At 35.8% G+C, this 18351-nt stretch overlaps 1 protein-coding gene across 1 annotated transcript in view; it reads right to left on the bottom strand.

The window, feature by feature from the left end:
- Positions 1–17423, bottom strand: part of SMIM31 (small integral membrane protein 31) — a 65521-nt gene extending 48098 nt beyond the window's left edge. Inside the window, exons 1-2 of the mRNA XM_079143386.1 lie at positions 17307–17423; positions 16947–17181 (exon numbers count right to left, since the gene is read on the bottom strand). The gene's annotated coding sequence lies outside the window, so the exon portion shown is untranslated. The remainder of the gene's footprint in view (positions 1–16946; positions 17182–17306) is intronic.
- Between the last annotated feature and the right edge of the window lie 928 nt (positions 17424–18351).

Raw genomic sequence — 18351 nt, 5'->3', positions numbered from 1 at the left:
CCATCTACAACTAAAATATATACACATATTGGCATCGCGAAACTTCAACTTTCAGTAGAGAGGAAAAGCAAAAGCAATTTAGAGAGTAAGGATTCATGTTTCAGTCCACATTTCTTGAGCTTGGCATTATGGTAAGTTGTTTGGTGTTGAAGTGGGGTGATGAGAAGGAAGCAGGGCAGGACACAGTTGGCAAGAAATGAGCATTTACTAGGCCAGACACTGCTTCAAGAGCTTCACAGCTATTAACTCCTTTCATCCTCATGATAACACGACAGCCAGGTACCATTATTGTCTCAGTTTCATGAATGAGGGGACTGAAGCACAGCCAGGTGAGATGTCTTACTTTAAATTATAAAACCAGTGCATGGCAGAGTTAGAGTATCAACACTAGCAGCCTGGTTCCAGAATTCACACCCTTTTTTTTTTTTTTTTTTTTTCTTCTTCCGAGTACTAGGGATTGAACTCAGGGCTCTGAAATGCTCATCAAGTGCTTTTCCACTGAGTTATATCCCCAGGTCTTGTATTTAAATTTTGAGACAGGATTTTTCTAACCTGCCAAGTCTGGCCTTAAACTTGCAGTCCTTCTGCCTCAGCCTCCTGAGTAGCTGAGCTCATAAGGCATGCGCCATTATGCCTTCCCAGAATCCTCAATTTTTAGTCAATATACTTTATTGACACTCAATTAACCAATCAGTCAATCAACAAATCAACCAACAAAACAATCTACAACCCATCCTAATAGTTAGAATCATATTTTGTGTGTGGATTGATTGGAAGAGGATTTTTTAAGTTATTATTTTATTTAGCTTTTAATTTTTTCAGACTGCATTTTGATTCATTGTACACAAATGGGGTACATTATTTTGTTTCTATGGTTGTGCATGATGTAGATTCATATCATTCGTGTAATCATACATGTGCATAGGGTAATGATGTCTGTCTCATTCCACCATTTTTCATACCTCTCTCCTTCTCATTTCCTTCTACATATTCTAAAGTTCCCCCATTCTTCTCTCAATCCCCACCTCCCCATCCCCATTATATATCATTTTCCACTTATCAGGGAAAACATTCGGTCTTTGGTTTTTTGGGCTTGGCTTACTTCACTTAGTATGATATTCTCCAATTCCATCCATTTATTTGCAAATGCCATAATATTACTATTCTTTTATATTAGGTAGTAGGAGAGGATACAGTTGGTTAGGCAGAAGATAATTGAAAGAACCCAATGCCAAGGTGAGTGGTTGATCTTGATCGAAATGATACTGGAAGGTGATATAAGGTTTTTGGTAGTATAGGACATGATGAAACAGTGTTTTGAAAATATTAATTGCATCTCCATGTTCAGGATAGACTGAAGGGAAAAAAAAGGATATTTGGAAATGATACCTGAGATTTTTAGCCCTGTATTAGGATTTTAGCAATAGGGATAGAGAAGAAAGGATGAAGCTAAGAGCCACTTAGAAGGACCTGGAGGATTTTGGCAGCTTGGGCTAAACAGAGTACAGAGGGTACCTTAATGCTAATTAAAATGAAGTGTAAGGAGGAAGACAGGAGATAAGGATCTCTGGAGAAAAGATCGTAGAATCATGGGTGAATTAAATATAGAGAATATTAATTCCCTCACTTCCCTGTGGTTAGTTGAGATCTAGATTTATTCTTATAAGTCCACCAGTGTTTGCAAATTAGATTGATCTTGCTTATGTTTCTTCAGGTAATGTAAAGTCTGTTAATTCTACTAAGGCATCAGAGAGAACAGAAATTATTTTCATTGCTAATATTCTGTGAAATTTCCTCATGAAAAAATAAAAGGAGAAAAAATTTAAAAAGAAAATAAAAAGACATGGTGCCACCTGGTGGTGTCTTAGTGTAGGTCGGGGAAAGAAAAGAGATGACTTCCCAAACTCTGGAGATTTCATTGTACATATGTGGTACCACATGCTCTTTGCAAAATGGCTTCCTATGCTCTCTGGTTTTGCCCTGGCCTGGAATATACACTGATTTTAACATAACTGTTTATGAAATGGGGCAGCCATTCATATTTTCTGGCCACACAGATCATATGCAGTGAGCTACTTCTAGTTCATCGTCTTGCATGCTGTCATTCTAGGCACAATAAACAAACCAAAGCAATGATCTGTGAATTTGCAGTAGAAATTGAAAGTTGGGTGAAAAGACATAGTGGGTAATATGTATTGTCAGACTCTTCGGGGAGTACTCAGGGTACAAAGTCCTTTATCAGTAGTTACTACCGTGCTTTTAATTCCAGAAAAGGTGATTCCATCACTATCTTCTAGATCTGAAAATCAGTTGAAATTTATTGTCTTGGGGCTGAGGCGTGTAGACCAGTGGTAGAGTGTATGCTTAGTGTGCCTGAGGCCCTGGTTTGATCCCCAGATAAGAATACTGTCCAATAGTAGAATGAATTGGATATAAGTTTCCTATGTTCATATGTAACTCCACACCATATTCGACCACAAGAATGGGATCCTCAATAGAATAAGTTATATTCCATGTTTTTATAGTATGTCAAAGTACACTCTACTGTCATGTATATCTAAAAAGATCAAATAAAAATATTTTCTAAGCACAGAGATGATGCTCCTGGCATTACCTACACTGTCCTCATTCTGGAGTATTCTTGTGGGTGCATCTGAAAAACAGTTGGTTGTGTAACCTGAATTTTTCCCTGAGTTGTGTACCTATAGTTAGTTCTCTGGATACTTTTCTCCATCTCTGCTTACTTGATGAATAATGCACCACCTGTTCCCTGCAGCGCCTCAAGGGGTTAGAACTACCTGCAATTACTATTTAGTATCAAATCATAGATAAAGTATATCCACTTTTACATGATAAACTATCTTACTCCTTTTTATCATATTGTATGTCATGTTAGATCACATTTAGATTTTTCTCAGCTTATTCAAGTTAGAGTTGCTTACTAGTAAATAAAGTATGGGTAACTTGATGTTTCATTATTTGTTAGATAATGCCAGGAAATCGATTAAACTCAGACAGTATCCTCTTGACTGGAGAGGGAATTGGGTCATTAGACCAACCTTCCCATCATTCTACATTCCTACTGTCCTTCAGCATGGAAACTGATCTTTATAAATGTAATTCCCATCATGCCTCTCTCTTGCTTAACTGCAAATGGCTTTCCCTGGACAAAACCCAGGCTTCCAATCCTTCCCTAGAGGTCCCACATCACCTGCTTCACATGATGTCCAGTGGTGGAGCCTGTGGTACCTTGCACACGTCAGCCCTGGCCTTGCTTGTGGACAGCTGAGCTCGTCCCTGCCCAGGCCCTTGCACAGCTCTTCCTCCCACCTGAGAATCCCATTCACGTTGTCGCAGGTCTAGATTCTGAACATCCTTTCCTCTTCAGTTCAAGTGTCACCTCCCCACAATGGCCTTTATTGACCTTCAACCTAAATCATGTTCTGAACACTTAAATTCATTGCAATTCTTGTTTTCCATGTGTTTTGCAATTTTTTGAAGACATTATTTATTTCTGAGTCTGTGGGGCTTAGAAAAATGGTGTTTAATAAAATTGTCTGTAAATAGCTGTTGAATGGACATAAATGAATATATGAGTGAATGAAAGCTGCACATAAATAAGCCAGTTGATGCAAAAGCCTGAATTTCATAGCTATAGACAGAAAAAACTGGGTGGAAGATACATTCAGAAATCCCAGTGGTGTCAAGCATTCTATTACTTGCAAAAATCCCACAAAGTGGACAAGAAGTATACCTTGAAAATAGCCTAAAGGTCTCAATAAAATAGGTAGCGTGGTTGGATTGATGGTTTTCTTACTACTGTTATTGCCCCACCTGGGGGAGACATGATTTTCTCCTTTGCTGCTTTCTCTTTCCCTCCTGTGGTTGCTTCCCATGCTCACTGTTCTTTTTGAACCTCATCCATTTATTCCACTATGGCACTCCTAAGTGCTGTTATGATTGGGGACTGTGTGGAACATGCCCTTCTTGTTGAATCTGCTTCCTAATGTAAATACTGTGTGTATGCACTGAGGGCCAAAGGGACTTGGTAAAATGATTGCCTTAATCCTAAGAAAAAACCTGCCAGAGTCAAAATAAAGGGCTCATTCACAGTAAGTAAATAAACTTTCTGACCACTGAGGAATTTTTTGGTATTTTGAATTCTTACAGCCTGCTACTTCAGAAAATGATAGGCTGAAAAAATTCTATGAGATATTGCAGTCTCCCCTCTCTGCCTTGTTTTCAAAAACCTTGGGGAAAAGTCTTAAAGTTGTACTATTTACAGATGTTCTCATTAAAAAATACATCAAAGTGCAGACTCTGTCCACTAACTCAACACACCTGCCACTTATCTATCTACCTTTTCTTTCTGAGACCATGTATCTCACTCTCCTTGAAAATTCTGGACAAGACACCTGCTGCATGGAATGCTTACCTCATCTATGTGATCTGAAGCCAGGGGCACCTCTTTCTCTGTGTCTGTAGGGATGTGGATGTTATGCATATGTTTCTGTCATGGCATGAACATCATTGCAAAACAAGGCCTTGAACTATCATCTTTTTCGTCTCTGAAACAATACCACTCATTCGTCTCTGTATATGTGTTCCTGAATGATTTTTTTCACCTTATAGACTCATAGAGGCAGCAAATGGTTTTCTTGATCACTTCCTGTCACCAAGTGCTGTGCAGATTGTGCTTGCTGAGTGAAAGAAATGATGTGTTGCCAGTTCCTGTGACTGTTGTGTGCACTTCACATTTTAACCTGCTAAATGTCTCCTTGGTTGATTTTCTTAATCTTGTATATCGCCATCATGTTGCCTTCTTCTGTTTATTGGGAAATTCCATATTTCAAACCTTTTTCTCTTTTAACTCTGACTAAAATGCTATCTCTTCCCTGAGAACTCTCTAAATTTCAGATTTGGAAAGAAAAATCAAATATCGTCTTGTGCAAATACCATGCAATTATTGAATCTTTCTAAACTGTTTTGCCCCAGTAGATGACCAACCTAGACTTGGATTCCTCTAGTGAACAGGGAATTACCTAATTAGAGGCAACCCATTTAATCTCTGGATAGCTCTGCTCATTAGAAAATGCTTCAGATGAGGGCTGGGGATGTAGTTCAATGGTAGAGGGCATGACTAACATGCATGAGGCCCTGGGTTCAATGCCTAGTAACACACACCCACCCACCCACACACACACACACACACACACACACACACACACACAAAAGCTTTATATGAGCTGAAATTCCACTTCTTGAAGCCATTACCATTTGGTTCTTGAGTATAGAACTAGCAAGTTCTTTTTCTTGAAGACAAGGAATTTATCATGTTGCCTGGGTTTCTTTTCCTTTGTCTAAACAATATTCCTCATATGACAATTCTCTATCCTTTCTCCTTTGTGCTTTCTCTCTTTTGCTTCCCAATCCTATAGAGGAGTAACCAATGAAAAAACATGAAAATTGTTTAAAATTAGGTTGACTGTGTTCCAGTAGGGCAGCAGCAACACCTACTGCATTTAACTGCTCTCTTTCTGTCAGAGGTCTAGTTGCCAGTAAAGCCTCATATTTATTTATTTATTTAAAAAATATTGTATTTAATGTCAGATTACACACACTGCATCCTTTTTTTTAACCTATACAATTGCCAGTTTGCCAAGTCATGTTTCTTGTATTCTATATTTTTATAGTTGCTTGTTTGGTCTTTAATATTGGTACTCACTTAATTTCAGATTATTAGATTCAACCCATCTATGCTACCCCTCAAAGATAATTTTGGATCCTTCTCTTATCATCCCACTTATTTGAAAAATTCTTTCAGCTTTATATCACCCACAGGATTTCCTCCCAGCTTTATTGCGGTATAATTGGCATATCAAATTGTATATATTTAAGGCGTACAGCTTGATGTTTTCCTATACGTATACACCCACAAGCTTAATGAGCAGGTGTTCTATGCCTTCATTTAAATCTTTGATGACTACATTACCTGGAACAAAATTACCTGTTATATAAGAACAAGTCAAGTATACTGTAGTTATTGGATTTGTTTATTCTAGGAGCTTAGGAAAACAATCTGGAGTTTTAGGGAAGATCATATGAAATAAAGAACTCTGAATAGTGCCTGACATTTGGTCATTATATATAGTCAGTAAATACAGTCATTAAGATTCATCTTTCTTCCTGTACCTGCTAGGAATTCTTAAGTTCATTTTCCCTTTGCAGATCTTTTCTTTAAAAAAAAAATTCCTTATAGTCTGAATCTCTATTTGATCCATCTTTAACAATTCTCAGATTTTAGCTACATGATTATTTTAAAAGAGAATATTCTCATCCCTTCCAAAGTACTTATTGCTCTTCTATTTATTCAGTATTACCTTCTGTGTCTCTGAAGGGTAATTTAAAGCTAACATTTAAATTTTTTTGTGAAATAAATGCTTGTTGGAGAATTTTGGAAAATAAAAAATAGGAAGAAGAAAAAATACCATGGAAAGCACTGGGTTTTACTTTGATATTCTCATTGAATTCTTTAGGCAGTGAAGAAATATTACCAACTTTGCAATTCTCTCAGGTGCAGATTTCCTAAAGTTTTTTTTTTTTTTTTTTTTTTTTTTAATTTTCTCTCTCTCCTAAGGGTATATACACTCCATTTAACTAAAGAGTGTGCTATGAATACTAAATTTCATTTTTTTCTTTTCTTCTTTTGTCTGTAGCTAGATATTCATCCCCTAACCAAAATAATCAGAATCCTTTTGTGATCAAAAATTAATAGATCTCCCAAGTCTTTTAAAGTCGGAGTCATCTGAGCTCTGTTTTTGCCTAAGAAGAGCATGAATGCAGATTTTTAGATTTTCCCTTTTACATTGCTTCAAAATGTTTCTTTTAGGCAAGGTAGAATCACAGAAACCTACCTACAACTGAATGAAGAGCTCCCAGGCTCTGCAGTTTGATAGGGTGTAGGTGAATTGTGTGTTACGTTTAAGTAAATGCCCCCCAACCTCCACCTTTCCTTACTCCCTTTCTTCCGTCCTTTTCTCTTTCTGGGGATCAAACCCAGAGTCTCACATATGCTAGGCAAGTGCTTTACCACTGAGCTCCATTCTCAGTTTTAAATAAATGTTCCGTATCTTGTTTTATGGTGTATTGTGGGCTCTGATTTGATGCTATGGGATATTTTCAGTCATTTTGATTAAATCAGACAGTTATTCAGTTTGAATTAGGCATTTGTTAAAACAGAAGCAGCTTTTGTTTATACTTATATTTCCGGTGTCTTGACTTCTAGGTTGGTGTTTGGCACATTTCCTATCTTTGGGCTCCCTAAAACTTTGCAAAGAGTATCCTGTTTTTGCCCACATCTGTTATTTATTTTAAGGTAGACATATTTGTACTCACCTTCCAATAATAAGTTTTTTTTCCATTACAATGTTTTTGCTTAGAGTTTCAAGAAGTTTCTCATTTTACAACCACAAGATCCTACAGAATGCTCTCTGTGTGAGTGCCAAGGGTGCTGATGTAGGGTGCAGCAGAGTGGCATGTTCTTTTCCCTCTTTCTGGCTAAGCTGACCAGATTCCTGGAAGTGGGAACAAGATAAAGCAGCAGAGACCTCATTGAGTTGAGTCTTAAGTCTAAGGTGGGGTTAGCCTGGACAGAACTCTTTGTAACCACAGACTATATAGGCATGGGGAACCGCCCTTCGCTTCTTTATTTGTGAACCAGTGCTGTGATTTCTAGATGACCAGATTCCAAAGGGCATAAATTTTGTCTACCTTTGTAACTCACTTTGTAAAATTATAACACAAGCTCTGCTAAAGTTCAAGAGTGGATTATATGTAATTGTTTTATGATAATAGAGTTAAGATAAGTATGTGAAGAATGGAAATCAAGATCAAGGAAATTCCCATTAAAAATGGGAACAAGACAGGGATGTCCTCTTTCACCACTTCTATTCAACATTGTCCTCGAAACTCTAGCCAGAGCAATTAGGCAGACCAAAGATATTAAAGGGATACGAATAGGAAAAGAGGAACTTAAGCTGTCACTATTTGCTGATGACATGATTCTATATTTAGAGGATTCAAAAACCTCCTCCAGAAAACTTCTGGACCTCATCAATGAATTCAGCAAAATAGCAGGCTATAAAATCAACATGCATAAAACTAAAGTATTTTTATACGCAAGCGATGAAACAGCTGAAAGGGAAATGAGGAAAACAACTCCATTTGCAATAGCCTCAAAAAAAAAAAAAAATACTTGGGAATCAATCTAACCAAAGAGGTAAAAGATCTCTACAATGAAAACTACAAAACATTGAAGAAAGAAATTGAGGAAGACCGTTGAAGATGGAAAGATCTCCCATGTTCTTGGGTAGGCAGAATTAATATTGTCAAAATGGCCATACTACCAAAAGTGCTGTACAGATTCAATGCAATTCCAATTAAAATCCCAATGACGTACCTTACAGAAATAGAGTAAGCAATCATGAAGTTCATCTGGAAGAATAAGAAACCCAGAATAGCTAAAGCAATCCTTAGCAGGAAGAATGAAACAGGGGTTTCATCGCAATACCAGAACTTTAACTATACTACAAAGCAATAGTAACAAAAACCGCATGGTATTGGCACCAAAATAGACAGGTAGATCAATGGTACAGAATAGAGGACACAGACACAAACCCAAATAAATACAATTTTCTCATACTAGACAAAGGTGCCAAAAATATGCAATGGAGAAAAGATAGCCTCTTCAACAAATGGTGCTGGGAAAACTGGAAATCCACATGCAACAGAATGAAACTAAACCCATATCTCTCACCCTGCACAAAAATCAACTCACAATGGATCAATGACCTCGAAATCAGACCAGAGACCCTGCATCTTATAGAAGAAAAAGTAGGTCCAAATCTCAACTTGTTGGCTTAGAATCAGACTTCCTTAACAGGACTCCCATAGCACAAGAAATAAAAGCAAGAATCAATAGCTGGGATAGATTCAAACTAAATAGCTTTCTCTCAGCAAAGGAAACTATCAGCAATGCGAAGAGAGAGCCTACAGAGTGGGAGAATATCTTTGCCACTCATACTTCAGATAGAGCACTAATTTCCAGAATCTATAAAGAACTCAAAAAACTCTACACCAAGAATACAAATAACCCAATCAACAAATGGGATAAGGATATGAACAGACGCTTCACAGAAGAAGATCTACAATCAATCAACAAACATATGAAAAAATATTCACCATCCTTAGTAATAAGATAAATGCAAATCAAAACTACACTAAGATTCCATCTCACCCCAATTAGAATGGCGATTATCAAGAATACAAGCAACAACAGGTGTTGGCGAGGATGTGGGGAAAAAGGTACATTCATACATTGTTGGTGGGGCTGCAAATTAGTGCAGCCACTCTGGAAAGCAGTGTGGAGATTCCTTAGAAAACTTGGAATGGAACCACCATTTGACCCAGCTATCCCACTCCTTGGCCTATACCCAAAGGACTTAAAATCATCATACTACAGAGATACAGCCACATCAATGTTCATAGCTGCTCAATTCACCATAGCCAGACTGTGGAACCAACCTTAATGTCCTTCAATTGATGAATGGGTAAAGAAACTGTGGTATATATATACAATGGAATATTACTCAGCTATAAAGAATAATAAAATTATGACATTTGCAGGCAAATGGACGAAATTGGAGAATATCATGCTAAGTGAGAAAAGCCAATGTCAAAAATCCAAAAGGCGAATGATCTCACTGATAAGCGGATGATGACACATAATGGAGGATGGGAAGGGGGCAAGAATGGAGGAAGGAGGGACTATAGAGGGAAAAGAGAGGTGGGAGGGGTGGGGAGGAGGAAAAAAAATAATAGAATGAATCAAACATCATTACTCTATGTAAATGTATGTTTATGCAAATGGTATGCTGTTACTCCATGTACAAACAGAAACAACATGTATCCCATTAGTTTACAATAAAAATAAATTAAAAAAAAAGATCAAGGAAATTGTTCTATTTGTTACCTAGGACTCCTAAAATGAAATTGTTTTTTTTTTAATTTATTTTTTCTGATATTGGGGATTGAACCCAGGGGCACTCTACCACTGAGCCACATCCCTGGACCTTTCCATATTTTATTTTGAGACAGGGTCTCACTAAGTTGCCTAGGTTGGCCTCAAACTTGTGATTTTCCTCCTTCAGTAGGAGTACTGGTATTACAGGTGTGTGCCACCATGCCCCACTACTTCTTTAGAGTTATGGTCACAAGAATATTTTTCTCATAAATTATATTGTGGCATGAAGCCCAATTACTAGTCAATCCTGTGACTGACTTTCTCTCTCTCTCTCTTATTCTGAGAATTGGAACTATAGACTCTTGTGTCTGCTAAGCAAGTGCTCTGCCACTGAGTGACCCCCCACCCCAGCCCTGTAGTTCATTATTATTATTAGTTTTTTTTATTAACACTCAAATACTATATTTGACAATATAGTGGGTCTTAAAACAGGCAGAAAAATAACTCTTTGGCTTAGAATGGCAATAAATTTTTTTTTTTATTTTAGATAGGTAATTGTGTTTTGAGAAAATATATCATAATATTTCTAAACTGCAAGGAACTTAAGAAATTTTACTGGACAATGATTCATGCATCCTTTAACTTTTATGTACTGTTTCTACGACCTAACATACTTAAACCGAATTCCTGTTTTATCTCTTTCTCATAGTCTGCCCGTCTCTTTTGATAGCAGTTCTATCCTTCCAGTTGTTGCTCAGGACAAAATCCTGAAGTCATCCTTGACTTCTTTGCACTCCACACTTTCTTCCATCAAGACATCCTGTGGGCTTTATCCACTTCCATTGCAGTCACCTGTTTGGAGCCACCGTTGTCTCTTACAAGGTCTGAGGAGATAGACTCCTAACTGATATCTCAGCTTCTCCCCTGGCTTCTCTAAAGTCTACTCTTAGGACAGCATTTTAAACATCAAGGTATACCATGTCACTTATCTGCTCAAAACCCTATGTGGCTCCCAAGCCACTCAAGGTGAGGCCCGATATCTTTCTAATGTGGTGTTAGAAGACCCCATGTTACCTGACTTCATTGTTTCTCTTTCTCTCTGCTTCTCCCTCTCATTTGCTCCATTCTGGTGCACTGGCCCCTTGGCTTTTGCTCCTTCACTCTAGTCACACATCTACCTGCACGCCTTTGAATTAGCTGTTCTCCTCGCCTGGAATGCTCTTCCTCCACGTGGCTGATGGCTTACTCCCTTGCCTGCCTCAAGTCCTTTCTCAGATGTATTTCATTCTCAATGTGTCTACTCTCATCATCCTACTTAAAACAGAAATGCCCCCCAATCTTCTCATTCTGATTTGTTGTATTTTTGCAAATCATTTACCACCTTATTACCATTTACTTATTTATTATGTTTATTCTTTAGTATAATATAATTTAAGATTCACAAAACCAAGAATTTTTGCTTGTTTGTTTGCTGAACCTAGAACAGTGCCTGCCATAGACCTGGTCCATACATAGTAGGTACTCAAATAATATTAATGTAGTATTGTCAAATGAATGAATGAAGGAAATCTAATGAACTAAATGTAGAGTTGGCTGCTGGAATGATTCTCAACTAGTGAATTTATAAGTGGATTTATCTTTGATTAAAAGACTATAAAGATAAATTCGATAGTAGTTCACTTGGATGGAAAGATCTCATTCATTAGAGTTACACCTGACTTCAAAGTCTATTATTTACTGATACAATTTTTTCTTTTTTTAATTAGGGCATTATAGTTATACATAGTAGTGTTCACTTTTGATATAGTTTCTCTCTCTCTCTCTTTTTTTTTTTTTTTTTTTTTAGGTGCAGGGGCCCAACCTAAGGCCTTGTGCATACTTTGTGAGCATTCTGCAATTGAGTTATAACCTTAGCCCTAATTTCTGTTATTTTTTTTTTTTTTTGTACTGGGGATTGAACTCAGGGGCATTCAACCACTGAGCCACATCCCCATCCCTATTTTCTATTTTATTTAGAGACAGGGTCTCACTGAGTTGCTTAGTGCCTCACCATTGCTGAGGCTGGCTTTGAACTAGAGATTCGAGAACTCAAGAATCTCCTGAGCTGCTGTGATTACAGGTGTGTGCCACCTTGCTTGGCTCCTAGTTTCTGTATTTTTGACATAAGGAAAATAATAGCTATCCTATAGGGTTGTCACAGAGATTAAATCAGTTAGCACATATCATATGCCTTTTATAGTAAAATGATACATTGGAAGACTTCATAAAATAGTAGCTATTATTATTAGCAATCTCATTTTCCTTGGGAAGATTATGATGGACTCACACAAAGTGAGTGCAGTCTATCAAACATTTAAGGAAAAAGTATTATCAATCTGTAAAATCTGTAAAACAGAAACAAACAAAAACAAACAAAAAAAGGCAGAAGAAATAATTTCCAATTATTTTATGAGGTATGCATTAATTCTATTAACCCTGTCTGACTTAACCCAAATATAGAAACTATACCAGTAAGTGGCAGGACTTAAAGTCAGGTATGACACACTACAAAAAAAAAAAAAAAAAAAAAAAAAAAAAAAAAAAAAATACAGAATAATATTCTTAATGAACCAAAGAATTTTTTTTTTTTTTTTTTTTTTTTTTTATACTGGGGAATTGAAGAACCCAGGGGTGCTTGACCACTGAGCCACAACCCCAGCCCTTTTTATTTTAAATTTTGAAACAAGGTCTCACTAAACTGCTTAGAGCCTTACTAAATTGCTGAAACTGGTCTTGAATTTGTCATCCTCCTGCCCCTGCCTTCCAGATTGCTGGAATTATAGGTGTGTACTACCATGCCCAGCAAAAGCACAAAAATCTTAATAAAAATAGCAAATAAAATCCAGTGACATATATAAAAAGAATAATTTGAACAACTAGGATTTATAGATTATTTCAAGGTCGTTTAACCCTTGCATTCAATGTTATTTCCTATAATAATGGAAAAAGGAGAAAAGCCATATTTTAATATATACAGAAAAAAATTTGACAAAATTCAACACCATAATTAAAAAATCTCCAGAAAATTAGGAATAGAAAAAGATTTTTTTCTAAATCTGATGAAGGACATCTATAAAAGACCACGAGCTGAAATAATACTGAAAAGAAACATATTGACTGCTTTGACCTTAACCAGTCTACTTCACCCACTTCTATTCAATTTATTTTGGGGGTTCTAGTGCAGTGGTCATTATAAAAGAAGTAAAAACTCTATTTTCAGGTGACATGAATATTTAGGTAGAAAAACCACAAAAATTCTACAAGTTCACTATGAAAACTCAACAAGGTCTTAGACTACAGCGTCAATATACATAATCAATTGTATTTCCATATATTTAGGTCAAGAATTATAAAATAAAATATATAAATTCCATTTTAAATACAGTTAAAAACAGGAGTACATTAACAAAAGATAATCAAGACCGCTGCTTTAAAACCACAAGACACTACTGAGAGAAGTAAAATAAGATTTAAACAAATTGAGAATTATACCATGTTTATAGATTGGAAGACTCAAGTTCAGGGCAATCATTGTCATAATCTTAGTGTGCTCTTTTGTAGAAATTAACAAGCCGATTCCAGACTTTGTATGGAAATGTAAAAAAGTTAGCACACAAAAATTCTTGAAAAAGAACAAAGTTGAGCCAGACAGGCACTCCTGTAATCACAGTAACTCGGGAAGCTAAGGCAGGAGGATCACAAGTTTGAGGCCAGCCTCAACAACTCAATGAGGCCTTAAGCAACTTAGTGAGACCCTGTGTTAAAATTACAAACAAAAAGAACTGGGGATGTAGCTCACTGGTAAAGTACCCCTGGGTTCACTTCCCACTAACAACAAAAGGAAGAAAGCAACCAACAAAATAAACGAACCAAACTAAACCAAAACAAGAACAAAGTTGGAGGACTCATACTACTTGACTCAAAACTTATTAGAAAGCTATAGTTATCAGAACAGTGTGATCTTTGCCTAAGGAGGACAGATTAATGGAACTAAATAAAGAGTTGAAAACTAGGATCCATCCTTTATGGTCATCCCATTTCTTATAAAGGTGCCAAAGCAATGAAATAGAGAAAGGAAAACGTTTTTAAAAAATGATGGTGGAAAAACATAAAACCAAACCAACCAAATAACAACAACAACAACACACACACACACACACACACACACACACACACACACACACACAATGGTGGAACAACTATATATCCATATAGATAGATGTCGATATATATTTGTCATACAATATGAAAAAAGAATTTCCACTTCTGCTTCACATAAAACGCAAAAATAAACCCAACATGTTCTCAGAACGAAACATAAAAGTAAACCCAACAAGGCTTATAGAAAAAAACAGGAGAGAATCTTTGCCATATGCAGGTACAAAAGAATGTTTTAGGTCTCAGAAATTAATAACTCTACAAAAATTGGCAATTAGATGCCATCAGATTTAAAGTAGTATCTGTCCAAATAAGTAATTAAGAAAATGAATATTTGCAAAATATGTGTTTTTTGGCAATGGACTTTTTATCTACAATATATACTTATAAAAACTCCCCCAAGTTAATTATAAAAGGACAATCAAGGTTTTACAAAATGGGTGACATATCTGAACAGATATTTAGAAAGGAAGATACACAAGTGACCAAAGACCCTGTGGGAAAATGCTGAATATTCATCATCAGGTAAATGCAAATAAAGTGAGTAGGTATTACCCAACCACCAGAATGTGTGTGTGTGTGTGTGTGTGTGTGTGTGTGTGTGTGTATGTATATATATGTAGTGGTGAAAAAAAAATGTATATATGTTTGTGTGTGTGTATATATATGTGTGTGTGCATATATACACACATACATATACATGTGTGTGTGGAAAAACATATATATAAATATGTATTATACATTGTGTGTGTATATATATTTATTTACTTTGCGGTCCTGGAGATGAATCCAGGGACTAGTATATTCTAGACAAGAGCACTCTACTGAGCTATGTCTCCAGCCCCAAGATTTAAAGTAAAACTTCCAAATTGTCAAGGATGGGGAATGTTTGAAATTCTCATATGATGTTGATGAGGTAGTTAAAATGTTATGAGGTTGTTAAAATGTTAAGATCACTTTGCAAAAGGCGTTAGCAATGTCTTAAAAGACTGAAATTATCACTACATTATGACCCAGCAATTCTATTCCTAGGTATTTATGCAAAAGTTTGGAAACATATGTCCAGAGAAAGACTTACATATGTTCATAATATTCTTATTCATATTAGCCACTAAGCAATAAGAGAATGTATACACAAAGGGTTACATAATCTTTGTGCGTATAATGGAATACTATCCAACAACAACAAAGGAATGACATAATACAATAAAAAATGTTAAAAAGGCATGACATTGATATACACAACATGAAGGAGTCTTAAAAATATTATGCATGCATGCATTTGCATAAAAAAAGAGTTTGTCCCTTGTTTGGGAGGGAGCAGTGACTGGGTAGGCAAATGAAGGAACTTTCTAAATTTGGAGTGATGGTGGTATTCTATATCCTGACAGGAGTTTGAATTGCATAGGTTTATGCATTTATCAAAGCCTATCAAATGGCACATTAAAGATTTGGCATTTCATTAGAAATGAATTTTATCTTAAGGAAAAAGTTAAACAATTTTTGAAATTTAGTGACGAATATTCTTTCCTAAATGTTTAGGGTTCAAGTTTTACTGAGGTCTACAACTTTAAAATGCACCACAGAAATAAAGGAGAAGAATTAATAAACAGATAGATGGTTGGATATTAGATGGTATGTGAAGGAGCCAACATAATATGTTAATTATAGAATTTGCATGGTAGGTACCTGGGTGTTCATGGTGAAATTATTCCAATTTTTCTCTGTGTTTGAACAATTTTCATAATAAGGTGAGGAACAAAAAGGTTTTGGTACTAAAGTCCTAGACAAAATTACTCTTGAATCTTCAGACACAAAAAAATAGCATTTTGTGTATGTGTGTGTGTGTGTAATTATTATAAATATTGCATTCCAAAGAGTTTTTTTTTTTTTCCCCCGTGGTGTTATTGATTGAACCCAGGACCTTGTGCATGCAAGGCAAGCACTCTACCAACTGAGCTATATCCTCAGTCCAAGAGTCTGTTTTTACTGTTGAGGATGCAATTGCTGTGCTCTGTCATAGAAGAGGGGACCCTGTGAGACCAGGAGCATTTTTTATACTTGACACAATAGGCAAGTCAACAACATCAATTTGATTCAGTTTGAATTTTTGAGGCATGTTACCTCAGATTTCTGGGTTAAATACCTAGAAAAAATAATGGTAATATATATATATATATATACACACACATATACATATATATAAAATCAATGTTTTTGTTATATAAAGGCAGTAGAAATATTCAGGAGGAAATGTTACATTTATCTGATTTGAATCCTAAATTAAAAATATTTATGTCCCTTAGAAATAGTTCACTTGAAGTTACTTCTTACTTTAACTAAAATATGGAACCATATTTCTATACTAGGAAAGTCTGAGAACTAAATGAGGTCTTGTGATAATTTAATTTGCTTAATTCTACCTGTGAATTAAATGAAAATACTTATCTTTTAACTTGTGGAAAAAAAAACTAGGACAAATAAACAGAACATAGCAAAGGAGAAGAAAAACATTCCCAGGAGTTCTACAGAGTAGAGTTTCTCTCCATCTTTTTTTTTTATTTAAACCATATTTCTTTTACAGTTAAAAAATATCTCCAGGAAGAACAGTAAGTAGAATTTCACATCTTTAGCAGTGATATATTATGTTACTAGTCAATATGAACTAATAAAAAAGGAAAGTTTCATTTTGAGGCAAAGAAAATATGGGGATTTTACAGAAACTTACCAGAAGCATTCCTGTCTCTGAGAGTGGCTAGGAAGAAACCTGTAAGCCTGATTGAAACAGAGTCTTCAGTGTCCTGGGTTAGGACTGGACAGTCCGTGTCTGTTAAAAAACATTTTCATCCAACTCCACCAGGTCACGAAAATGAAAGCACTTCCCGGTGCCAGTTCACTAACCAAAGCTTCCTAATCTCCTAGCTGGAGCTTTTATCTGACTTCTTTTTTTTCCAAGGGGGAATCTGTAAAGGATAAAAAATAAAAAAAATAATAAAAGAAAGAAAGAAAAAAGTCATTTCCTTGTGGAGAATCAAGAAGGAAACAGGAAACTGTATAAATGAAATTGTTTACTTTTTCTATCACACACCTATCTGTAAATACCACAGTATATCCAACCTGCAGCAAGCAAACACTGTTGCTTGGCTCACAGGCCCAGGAGATTCAACAGGTGGCTCATAGCAGTGACGTGTCTGAACACAGGTCGTTTTCTATAGCATTCTTTAACTTTAATGATAACAGCCAAACTGACTAGATGAAAGTTTGGTAAACAATTAACTTTCCTAACCCTGTTTACCTTGGAACTTTACAGGTAGTTGTCAACTTCTGTCGTGGTTTTTATTGTTGTATTTTATTTGTCCTTTTGCTGTCTACTCAGGAGATCTCATTTCTTTACTTTCCTCTTATTCATTATTTTTATCTTAAAAGTGTTAATTAATTAACTAAGGAGAGCAACATTCTGGAAAGACTTTAGCAATATCTGTTTCCAAACTGAGGCTTTGAGTGGAGGAGGTTGGTAGAAGGGTTGCTAAATTCATGTGTGCACCACATGTTCTTTGTAGGTTGAAAATTTTGCACATAATGTGAGCTCTCTCATCTTTTAAATATATGAAAATGCTGTGGTTAATTAGTCATAAAAAATAAGCATTTGGAGCAACGGATGTTGTGAAGTACATTCTTTGGTAAATTGTGCTTACCGTTTCTTCTCATCTTTTTTCATGGATGTATTGTTTCAAGCAGAGAATTGTCCAAATTTCCGTATCTAATGCTGAGCATTTCTTTGCACTTTGATTCATATATATATATATATATATACACATATGCATACATATATATGTATATTATATGTGTGTGTGTATATATATGTGTGTGTGTGTGTGTGTGTGTATATATATATATATATGTTGTAGATGAACACAATACCTTTATTTATTTTTATGTGGTGCTGAGGATTGAACCCAGTGCTTCACACATGCTAGGCAAGCACTCCACCACTGAGCCATAACACTAGCCCCTGCACTTTGATTCTTTAGCTCTAATAATTTGCTGTATAGTTTTATATAGATGTCTTGTTGGTTTCTTAAACTCTTTATTATTTTTTTTAAAGACTCTAACTAATATTATTTATTTATTTG

The sequence above is a fragment of the Sciurus vulgaris genome, assembly GCF_902686455.1.
Source record: "Sciurus vulgaris genome assembly, chromosome: 5".
NCBI classification, from domain to species: domain Eukaryota; kingdom Metazoa; phylum Chordata; class Mammalia; order Rodentia; family Sciuridae; genus Sciurus; species Sciurus vulgaris.
The sequence above is the reverse complement of the archived record's forward strand: the minus strand, read 5'-3'. Positions and strand labels throughout refer to the sequence as shown.